Below are 10,049 nucleotides of genomic sequence, written 5' to 3'. Positions count from 1 at the left end.
ATTACATGCCAGCTCTAGTCTATATTTTGAAGCTGTAAAATATGGTCAGATCTGATTCCAAGGGCCTTGAATGAAGGACAGGGATTTTGGGGTTGGCATGCTGTTGTACTCCCCCCATTGCAGGGGGCTATTAAGGACAGAGCTATTATATTCCTGTTGCAGAATCGGATGGTACTGCAGAAGTCAGATAAAATTTAAAATAGTTTCTGCAGTTCATAGTTTCTTCTCCTTCCTTACATGAGGGGCCCCAGATCTCACATTAAGGGTTGTGATGTAGCCTGACAAATGCTGAGGACAGGGGTCTAATAACTTCCTCTTTGAGCTGTGCTCACTCCAACAAAGCCCCTCCACAGTGCAGGACTTGTGTTTGTTCTTGCTGAATTTTGTCAGATTCCCATTCCATTCTCCAGTCTGCTCCTGTCCCTCAAAACACTACAAGATCTTTGGAATAAAAATGAAATGCTAATGTTATTTTAATGTTCCCACATACGATGTGAGGAAGGCAAGATGTTATACTGACAGCTCCTACTTATTAAAATGCATCTAGGATACATCCAGAGAAAAAAAAAAAGGGAGGAGGACACAGTGACAGCGTCTCCATGCTCCCCCACTTTCCTGACCTCAGGTTAGTTGAGTCCCTGTTTGTATAAGATGCATGGCAATAATATCTGAATGTAGTGGCCTTCAGTGAATGCAAGGTTTAAGATGTGAGGGGAAGACATTCATAAATTCTCTGTGATGAACAGTTGGCAGTTTCATTTGAGTACTTTTTGCTATAGATGTTTAACATTTTTTCCAAGGTGTCGAGGTTTAACCCCAGCTGGTAACTAAGCCCCATGCATCTTATTCCCCATGGAGGGATGGGGGAGACAATGGGAAGGGTGAAAGTGAGGAAAATCCTGGGCTGAGGTAAAGGCAGTTTAATAGCGAAAGCAGAAGCCACATATGCAAGCAAAGAAAAGCAAGGAATTCACTCCCCAGTTCCCATGGGCAGGCAGGTGCTCAGCCATCCCCAGGGAAGCAAGGGTCCAGCTCCCATAATGGTATCCTGGGAAGACAAATGCCATCACTGAATCTCCCCTCTCCTTCTTCCCCAGCTGTAGATGCTGAGCATGAGGCCATATGGCCAGGTGGGGGTCAGCTGTCCTGGCTCTGTCCCCTCCCAGCATCTTGTGCCCCCTGAGCCCCTGGCTGGTGGGGTGAGAGAAGAAAAGGCCTTGGTTCCGTGTCAGCCCTGTATTATTGACACCACTTCCAGCACAGGTCCTAAGCAGTCCATAGAGCCATGAGGGAGAAAGTTAACCTCAGCCAAAACCAGCAGACAAGGGCCAGTACCAGGGAACAGAAAGAGGGGTGGTTTCAGCTGAACACTTGCATCCCATGGGCATGGACGCCATGGCCAGCAAAGCCAGAGCAGCTGCAATAGAGCACACAAGTGAGGAGGAATGGAGTGGGAACAAACTGGGTTCTGGGCTTGGCAGAATCGTGGCATTAATGGGATGTGCTTTGCTGTGCAAGGTGGAGGATGTGATGTTCCCAGCTGGCAACTGCTGGTAACTCAATGCTCCCAGCTGCAGCCTGGGGGAGCGAGATGATATTCCCAGCTGCTGGCCACAGCCTGCCTTGGTGCCTTCCCAGTCGTACATGAGGCTTCCCACACAATGGGAAGGGGTGGGCGAAGCCTAATAAAGCAGCTGGTCTATTAGAAGATAAGTTTTGTGGAGAATAGCACAAACGTGCAGAATCCCCTAATCTTAAACTTTATTACCCTAGATAATAGGCTTTGGTAGCAACAACAATCAGTTGAAATACAGAATTGTCTTGGCTCTGCAGCACCTGCCACATCAGTCAGTCACAAGCCACCTCCTGCCACACAAAAAAGTGGCTGTGTGGGACCAGCAAGCTAAAAGTTTTGCTGGTTTATTTTGAAAAGGCAGGGAAAGCTGGGCACGCTCTCTTTGCAGATTTAAGTGTGCACTCTGAACCTGCCAGGGGGAAAGGCAAACAGGATATGAAAGCCTCCTTTCTTTACCTCCAAGGATTGGAGCAAGGCTGCTTTGTTCACTGAAGCCCACTTGAAAGAGTAAGGCATGTTATTCCTGAATAACATGAATTAGGTCGAGTTTCCCAATATTCAACCAGCAATCAGAAAGGGAAAATATATTAAATGTTTGTAAAACCTTTATCTGTGTCTTTTGCATAATTTCTGGCATAAAGCACATTTAGTTATCTGAGGCAGAACTCAGAAGAAGTATCTCGTATTCTCTTTCTGGTGAAACAATTGGATCCACAAAGCTCAATGCACACATGCAAGGCCCATGCTTGTAAATGGGAGGAACAGAGAGCTTTCAAATGAAAAGGCATTTTATTTTATAAATGGCCTTGTCCTTAATTATTTTTCAGGACACTTTTAAAGTTTTTTTTCATGGTTCTGTGATCAAAATATGAGGGGAAAAAAAATATCTACTGACCACAAACTTTATTTAGAAATATTTCAATATGAATACGTTGATTATTAGAATAACAACAAAATGAAAGCATGATTTTTAAGTCGTGAGACATGCAAGTAGTTCTAACAAAAATTGGTTCCAATTGTTTCAGCTTTGCTGGGCTCTCTGCTGCTACAAGTGTAACAGAAGCTCACAGTGAAAGGGCCTGATTTAGGGAGGGGGTGTTTATACATGTGCTGGTTTTGGCTGGGATAGAGGTAATTTTCTCCACAGTAGCTGGTATGGGGCTGTGTTTTGGAAACAATGTTGATAATACAGGGATGTTTTCCTTCCTGCTGAGCAGCACTTAGAATGTCAAGGCCCTTTCTGTCTCTCAGCCCAGCCCAACAGCAATTAGACAGTGGTGCACAGGGAGTGCAGAGAGGACACAGACAGAAGAGCTGACCCCAGCTGACCCAAGGGATATTCCAGACCGTGACATCACACTCACTTCGAGAGCTGGGGGAAGAAAGAGGGAAGGGGGGTGATGGTGTTTGTCTTCCCAAGTAAGCCTTGCATGTGATGCAGCCCTGCTCTCCTGGGGATGGCTGAGCCTGTGCCTGGGAGGTGGGGAATGAACACCTTCTTTTCTTTTGTTTCCATACATGGCTTTTGCTTTCCTATTAAACTGTCTTTGTCTAAACCCAGGAGTTTTCTCAACTTCAGCCTTCTCATTCATTCCCCCATTCTGACATGGAGGGAGGGAGTGAGCAGCTGTGTGGGCACAGCTGCTGGCTGGAGTTAAACCACAACAGGACAGGTCCAGCCACTTAACCAAGCCTAAATGTTATGAATATTACAGATCAATCTAGAGGGTTACATTTCTGTTCTTAGCTTTGCCCACAAATGCAGGATCTTTCCCATTTAATGTCCAGAGTTGCATTATCTCCTCTGACGAAAATGTGAGTGGAGACATGAAAAACAGTAAATTGAAACCAGCAGTGTATTTTGACTTGAACAACTACAAACGGAGAAAACACAAGGTGCATAGAAAACTGCATCACACTCTGTGTGTCACTGACGGCAGAAGAAGTTGGAGCTGAGGCAGCAATTAGCGCCCAGCAGCCTCAAACTGCACAGAGTGAGTGTTGAAAGGCATCCCCATGGCAGAGCAGGTGCAATGGCCAGCCTGGCTGGGAAACAGGGAAACCTAATAGAGGAGATGAGGAGCAGTCCAGGGCAGATTTGAAAGAAAACCTCAGTTTTGAGTCTGACTTCCCTCAGCTCTCTACTTTGAGTAATCCAAGGGCTGCAGAGAATTCAGCACCTCGGAGCAGCAGAGCACTGCTCCCCATGCAAAAGGATGCAACAGAGCTCGAGGCTGCTGCAAGAGCCCGTGTCAGCCTTGTCCCTGCCAGGGGAGGAACCTGGGCCTTCCCACCTGGCCCAAGTGTCTATGGACCCCCTGAAGTCTGTGTTTGTGGGGGACTCTGAGCACCACAAAGACAGAGATGGAGAGCATCCACAGTATGCCACTGGGATCCATATCCAAGGGATCTGTGGATGCTCTCCATCAGAGAGCAGCATTCCATTGGGATGCACAGAGTGCTGAGGTTTTCTACTTCATCCGTGTCTGTCACTCTCTTTCTCTCCTCCCACCTCTAGTCCATTTCTATTTTTCTCCCTCTGTCATTCTGGCTCTCTCTCATTTACTCTTCAATAAAACCCATACAACTGACTTAGGCACATGGTCTCATTTGCACCCTAATCGAGGCAGAGCCATTTCTCATCATTTTAATCAGTGCATCGGAACTAGAGGCTAGAAGCCCTCCAGTCTGGGTGCTGCTCCATGCCACTTGCAGGGGGTTGGGCTGCTGAAGGGCTGCTGGGCTGGGCCCTTTGTGACACAGGGGCGTTCCATCAGGTTCCTGGGTGATGTTGGACATTCTGTTGTCCTGGTGACATGGAACAGCCACACCCTGCAGGGGTATATACGGGGCACGGGGCCCTGCGCTGCCCAGTCCCAGGAGAGCCAGTGCTCAGGAGGAAGCACCTCCCGGGATCTCTGTGCAGCAGACGACTGTGCCCATGGAGAAGGCAATGGTGAAGCCCACCTCCCAGGCAGACAGCCCCTTGCCCAGCAGCATGGAAGATCAGGCCCTCGGCGGGCAGTGGCTGGGGGCAGGTGACAGCTCAGGCCAACTGCCATGCAACATCGTTACCAGCAGCTACCCTGAGGGATCCCATGGGGAAGCCTGCATTGAGCAGGAGCTGTCCCCAGAAGAATCCAGCAGCTACCCTGAGGGATCCCAAGGGGAAACCTGCATTGGGCAGGAGCTGTCCCTGCAAGACATCTGGAGCCACCGTGAGCTGTCTGACTGGGAGGCCTGCATCCTGGAAGAGCTGTCCCACAGCTGCGTTGATACTTACCAGGAAGTGTCCGACTGGGAAGAGTCCATGGACCAAAAGCGTTCTGAGGAGGAAGACTCAGATGACCAGCAGGAGTCCAGAGGGAATGGTGAGACACCCTCAGTGCCATCCAACTGGGACAATGACAGCGACCCAGGCCTCATGCAGCACAGCTGGGAACACAGTGTCGGGGACAAGGCCTTGCTGCATGAGGATGATGAGTGGGATGGAGTGAGCGTCCTCGAGCTCGTGGAAGATCAGCAAGAGCGAGAGGAAAGATGGGCAGGTTTGTCAGCAGGCGGGTTCCCTGGGGCTGCCCCTCGTGAGGCCTGGGTTGAGGCGGCACCAGCTGAGCCGAGCTCCCCAGGCCTGTGCCGCGCCTCCCCTGCCCGTGTGGAAGCGCCTGTGCCCATCCGGAAGCGTCCATCGCGGCTGCGGCGGGCACTGCGGGCGCTGCGCCGCCTCTGCCGCTGCCCCTGCCTGGCTCCACAGCCCGAGCAGTAGGGCCCGCGGCCGGAGCCAGCCCGGGCCTGTCAGATGGCGGCCGGCCCGCAGCCTGCCCCCGGCCTGAGCCAGCCACACGGGCTGCCTTGGCCTGCGCACGGCCCTGCAGCCTCAGCAGGGCCCGCCTGCTTGAGACCATCCGAGTGATTCTACCAGCCCCAAACCTGCCTGCCACTCCAGTCCCACCAACAGCCTGGCACCAGCACCATCATCCTGAGAGCGTGTCCCCAAGCACCACAGCCAGACAACTCCAGAACGTGCAGGTCCATCGACTCCACCACCTCCCAGAACAACTTCAGCTGATGCCTGACAGCTCTTCCAGGAAAAACTTTCTCCAGCTTTTTCACCAGAACCTTCCCCATTCAAAAATAGTAGTAGGGAAAAAAAAAAAATCCCAAAAAAACCACAAAACGCCCAAAAAGAAACTCACAAAAAAAGATTAGGAGTAGGAATAATTAGAAGAATATGAAGAAGAGGAAGAAAGAGCAGCCGTAAATAAGGATAGGAATTAAGAATAAAAAAACTTAAATAGGAATAGGCATAGGAATAAGAAAAGAATAAGAATAGGTATAAGAATAAGAATAGGAATAGAATAAGAAGAGAAGAAGAAGAAGGAAAAGTACAAGAAGAAGAAAATGAAGAAGGAGAAAAAGAAGAAGGAAGAGAAGAAATAGCAGTAGAAGTAAATTATTATAATAAATATTAAAATACATAAAATATGATGCTCATAGTATTCTGAATGAGTGAAATTGAACTAAACATCCACACATCTTTTAGAGTCATAGTATACTTTGGGTTGGGAAGGACATCAAAAGCCATCTAGTTCCATCTGATTATCTTACTCACTCTTTGTCTCCCTCGAAGTCCTCTGAACTCATTCTTCCAGGCCCACGTCCTCCTTATGCTGGGGCCCCCCACACACACGGACGTCGTGCTCCAGGCAGGCTCTCACAAACATGGCCTAGAAGGCCACGCTCACCTCCCGTGGCTGCTGCCCTTTGCTCCTTTTTCATGCAGCCCAGCCCATGGCTGCTTTCTGGGCTGGCAGCACCCAGGGCCGCCTGGCGCTGAGCTTCTCCTCCATGCGCATCCCAAGTGCTTCTCCTCAGGCCCTGCCCCGCTCGGCTTCCTGTCCCCTGCAAAGGCCGTGCTGAGGGCAGCTCCAGCCACTCTCGGCGCCATTGGCAAAGCCATTGCAGAGCCCCGGGGCCGAGGCAGAGCCCTCCCTGAGGGACACCCCTCATCCCCGGCCTGCAGCCGCCCATGGAGCCGCTGACCACAACTCCCTGCCTGCGTCCATCCGGCCAATTCCTCTGGCCCCGCACAGCCCGGCCTGCACAGCCAGGCCTGGCAGTGTGGGGCTCGGGGGGTTCTGTCCTGGGCCACCGGGCCTCACAGGGCTCTGGGCTGCGCAGCGCTGTCACACACTGAAATGTGATGGGAAATGGCTGAAACAGTGCCAGGAAGGAGATTTGCCCATTATGGCTAAAGTGAATAAAGAGGCTGAGACCACCCCAGCCCGCCCCTCCTTCACCTGACTGCAGCTTTGGCCTGGCACTTGAGCTGCCTAACAGCACCTGAGGTACCATCAAGGTGACACCATTGATCAGTTCCCTCTGGTCTAGGGACAAGGACACAAGACTGAGGCAGGAGAATGTATCCAAAGAAAGCCAAAGCCAGCAGTTTGTCCTGAAATCAGCCTGGGCCAGGCTGGGGCTGGGGGAGGCCGTAGCCCACAGGCTCATCTGCTGAGGCCACGTTTGCACACACTGCCCACAGCCAGCCAGGGAGGAGGAGACTTCTGGGGCTGTGCTGGTACCTTTGCTCACAGGCACTGAACACCCATCCTCCCTCACACAAACTGGCTCCACTGGAAAATGCCCACCCTGGGAAGGCCACATCCAGGGCACATTGCCATCAGGGGCAATGTGAGGAGGTGCCAGAATCCATCCAACAGCCCCAAAGCGCTGCCCAGACTCGCTGCTGAGGCCGTGCAGCAGAGCACTGCTCCCCATGCAAAAGGATGCAACAGAGCTCGAGGCTGCTGCAAGAGCCCGTGTCAGCCTTGTCCCTGCCAGGGGAGGAACCTGGGCCTTCCCACCTGGCCCAAGTGTCTATGGACCCCCTGAAGTCTGTGTTTGTGGGGGACTCTGAGCACCACAAAGACAGAGATGGAGAGCATCCACAGTATGCCACTGGGATCCATCTCCAAGGGATCTGTGGATGCTCTCCATCAGAGAGCAGCATTCCATTGGGATGCACAGAGTGCTGAGGTTTTCTACTTCATCCGTGTCTGTCACTCTCTTTCTCTCCTCCCACCTCTAGTCCATTTCTATTTTTCTCTCTCTGTCATTCTGGCTCTCTCTCATTTACTCTTCAATAAAACCCATACAACTGACTTAGGCACATGGTCTCATTTGCACCCTAATCGAGGCAGAGCCATTTCTCATCATTTTAATCAGTGCATCGGAACTAGAGGCTAGAAGCCCTCCCGTCTGGGTGCTGCTCCATGCCACTTGCAGGGGGTTGGGCTGCTGAAGGGCTGCTGGGCTGGGCCCTTTGTGACACAGGGGCGTTCCATCAGGTTCCTGGGTGATGTTGGACATTCTGTTGTCCTGGTGACATGGAACAGCCACACCCTGCAGGGGTATATACGGGGCACGGGGCCCTGCGCTGCCCAGTCCCAGGAGAGCCAGTGCTCAGTAGGAAGCACCTCCCGGGATCTCTGTGCAGCAGACGACTGTGCCCATGGAGAAGGCAATGGTGAAGCCCACCTCCCAGGCAGACAGCCCCTTGCCCAGCAGCATGGAAGATCAGGCCCTCGGCGGGCAGTGGCTGGGGGCAGGTGACAGCTCAGGCCAACTGCCATGCAACATCGTTACCAGCAGCTACCCTGAGGGATCCCATGGGGAAGCCTGCATTGAGCAGGAGCTGTCCCCAGAAGAATCCAGCAGCTACCCTGAGGGATCCCAAGGGGAAACCTGCATTGGGCAGGAGCTGTCCCTGCAAGACATCTGGAGCCACCGTGAGCTGTCTGACTGGGAGGCCTGCATCCTGGAAGAGCTGTCCCACAGCTATGTTGATACTTACCAGGAAGTGTCCGACTGGGAAGAGTCCATGGACCAAAAGCGTTCTGAGGAGGAAGACTCAGTCGACCAGCAGGAGTCCAGAGAGAATGGTGAGACACCCTCAGTGCCATCCAACTGGGACAATGACAGCGACCCAGGCCTCATGCAGCACAGCTGGGAACACAGCGTCGGGGACAAGGCCTTGCTGCATGAGGATGATGAGTGGGATGGAGTGAGCGTCCTCGAGCTCGTGGAAGATCAGCAAGAGCGAGAGGAAAGATGGGCAGGTTTGTCAGCAGGCGGGTTCCCTGGGGCTGCCCCTCGTGAGGCCTGGGTTGAGGCGGCACCAGCTGAGCCGAGCTCCCCAGGCCTGTGCCGCGCCTCCCCTGCCCGTGTGGAAGCGCCTGTGCCCATCCGGAAGCGTCCATCGCGGCTGCGGCGGGCACTGCGGGCGCTGCGCCGCCTCTGCCGCTGCCCCTGCCTGGCTCCACAGCCCGAGCAGTAGGGCCCGCGGCCGGAGCCAGCCCGGGCCTGTCAGATGGCGGCCGGCCCGCAGCCTGCCCCCGGCCTGAGCCAGCCACACGGGCTGCCTTGGCCTGCGCACGGCCCTGCAGCCTCAGCAGGGCCCGCCTGCTTGAGACCATCCGAGTGATTCTACCAGCCCCAAACCTGCCTGCCACTCCAGTCCCACCAACAGCCTGGCACCAGCACCATCATCCTGAGAGCGTGTCCCCAAGCACCACAGCCAGACAACTCCAGAACGTGCAGGTCCATCGACTCCACCACCTCCCAGAACAACTTCAGCTGATGCCTGACAGCTCTTCCAGGAAAAACTTTCTCCAGCTTTTTCACCAGAACCTTCCCCATTCAAAAATAGTAGTAGGGAAAAAAAAAAAATCCCAAAAAAAACACAAAACGCCCAAAAAGAAACTCACAAAAAAAGATTAGGAGTAGGAATAATTAGAAGAATATGAAGAAGAGGAAGAAAGAGCAGCCGTAAATAAGGATAGGAATTAAGAATAAAAAAACTTAAATAGGAATAGGCATAGGAATAAGAAAAGAATAAGAATAGGTATAAGAATAAGAATAGGAATAGAATAAGAAGAGAAGAAGAAGAAGGAAAAGTACAAGAAGAAGAAAATGAAGAAGGAGAAAAAGAAGAAGGAAGAGAAGAAATAGCAGTAGAAGTAAATTATTATAATAAATATTAAAATACATAAAATATGATGCTCATAGTATTCTGAATGAGTGAAATTGAACTAAACATCCACACATCTTTTAGAGTCATAGTATACTTTGGGTTGGGAAGGACATCAAAAGCCATCTAGTTCCATCTGATTATCTTACTCACTCTTTGTCTCCCTCGAAGTCCTCTGAACTCATTCTTCCAGGCCCACGTCCTCCTTATGCTGGGGCCCCCCCACACACACGGACGTCGTGCTCCAGGCAGGCTCTCACAAACATGGCCTAGAAGGCCACGCTCACCTCCCGTGGCTGCTGCCCTTTGCTCCTTTTTCATGCAGCCCAGCCCATGGCTGCTTTCTGGGCTGGCAGCACCCAGGGCCGCGTGGCGCTGAGCTTCTCCTCCATGCGCATCCCAAGTGCTTCTCCTCAGGCCCTGCCCCGCTCGGCTTCCTGT

The sequence above is a fragment of the Sturnus vulgaris genome, chromosome 18, assembly GCF_052056855.1.
Source record: "Sturnus vulgaris isolate bStuVul1 chromosome 18, bStuVul1.hap1, whole genome shotgun sequence".
In the NCBI taxonomy this organism is placed as follows: Eukaryota; Metazoa; Chordata; class Aves; order Passeriformes; family Sturnidae; genus Sturnus; species Sturnus vulgaris.
This window is presented reverse-complemented; position numbering follows the sequence as displayed.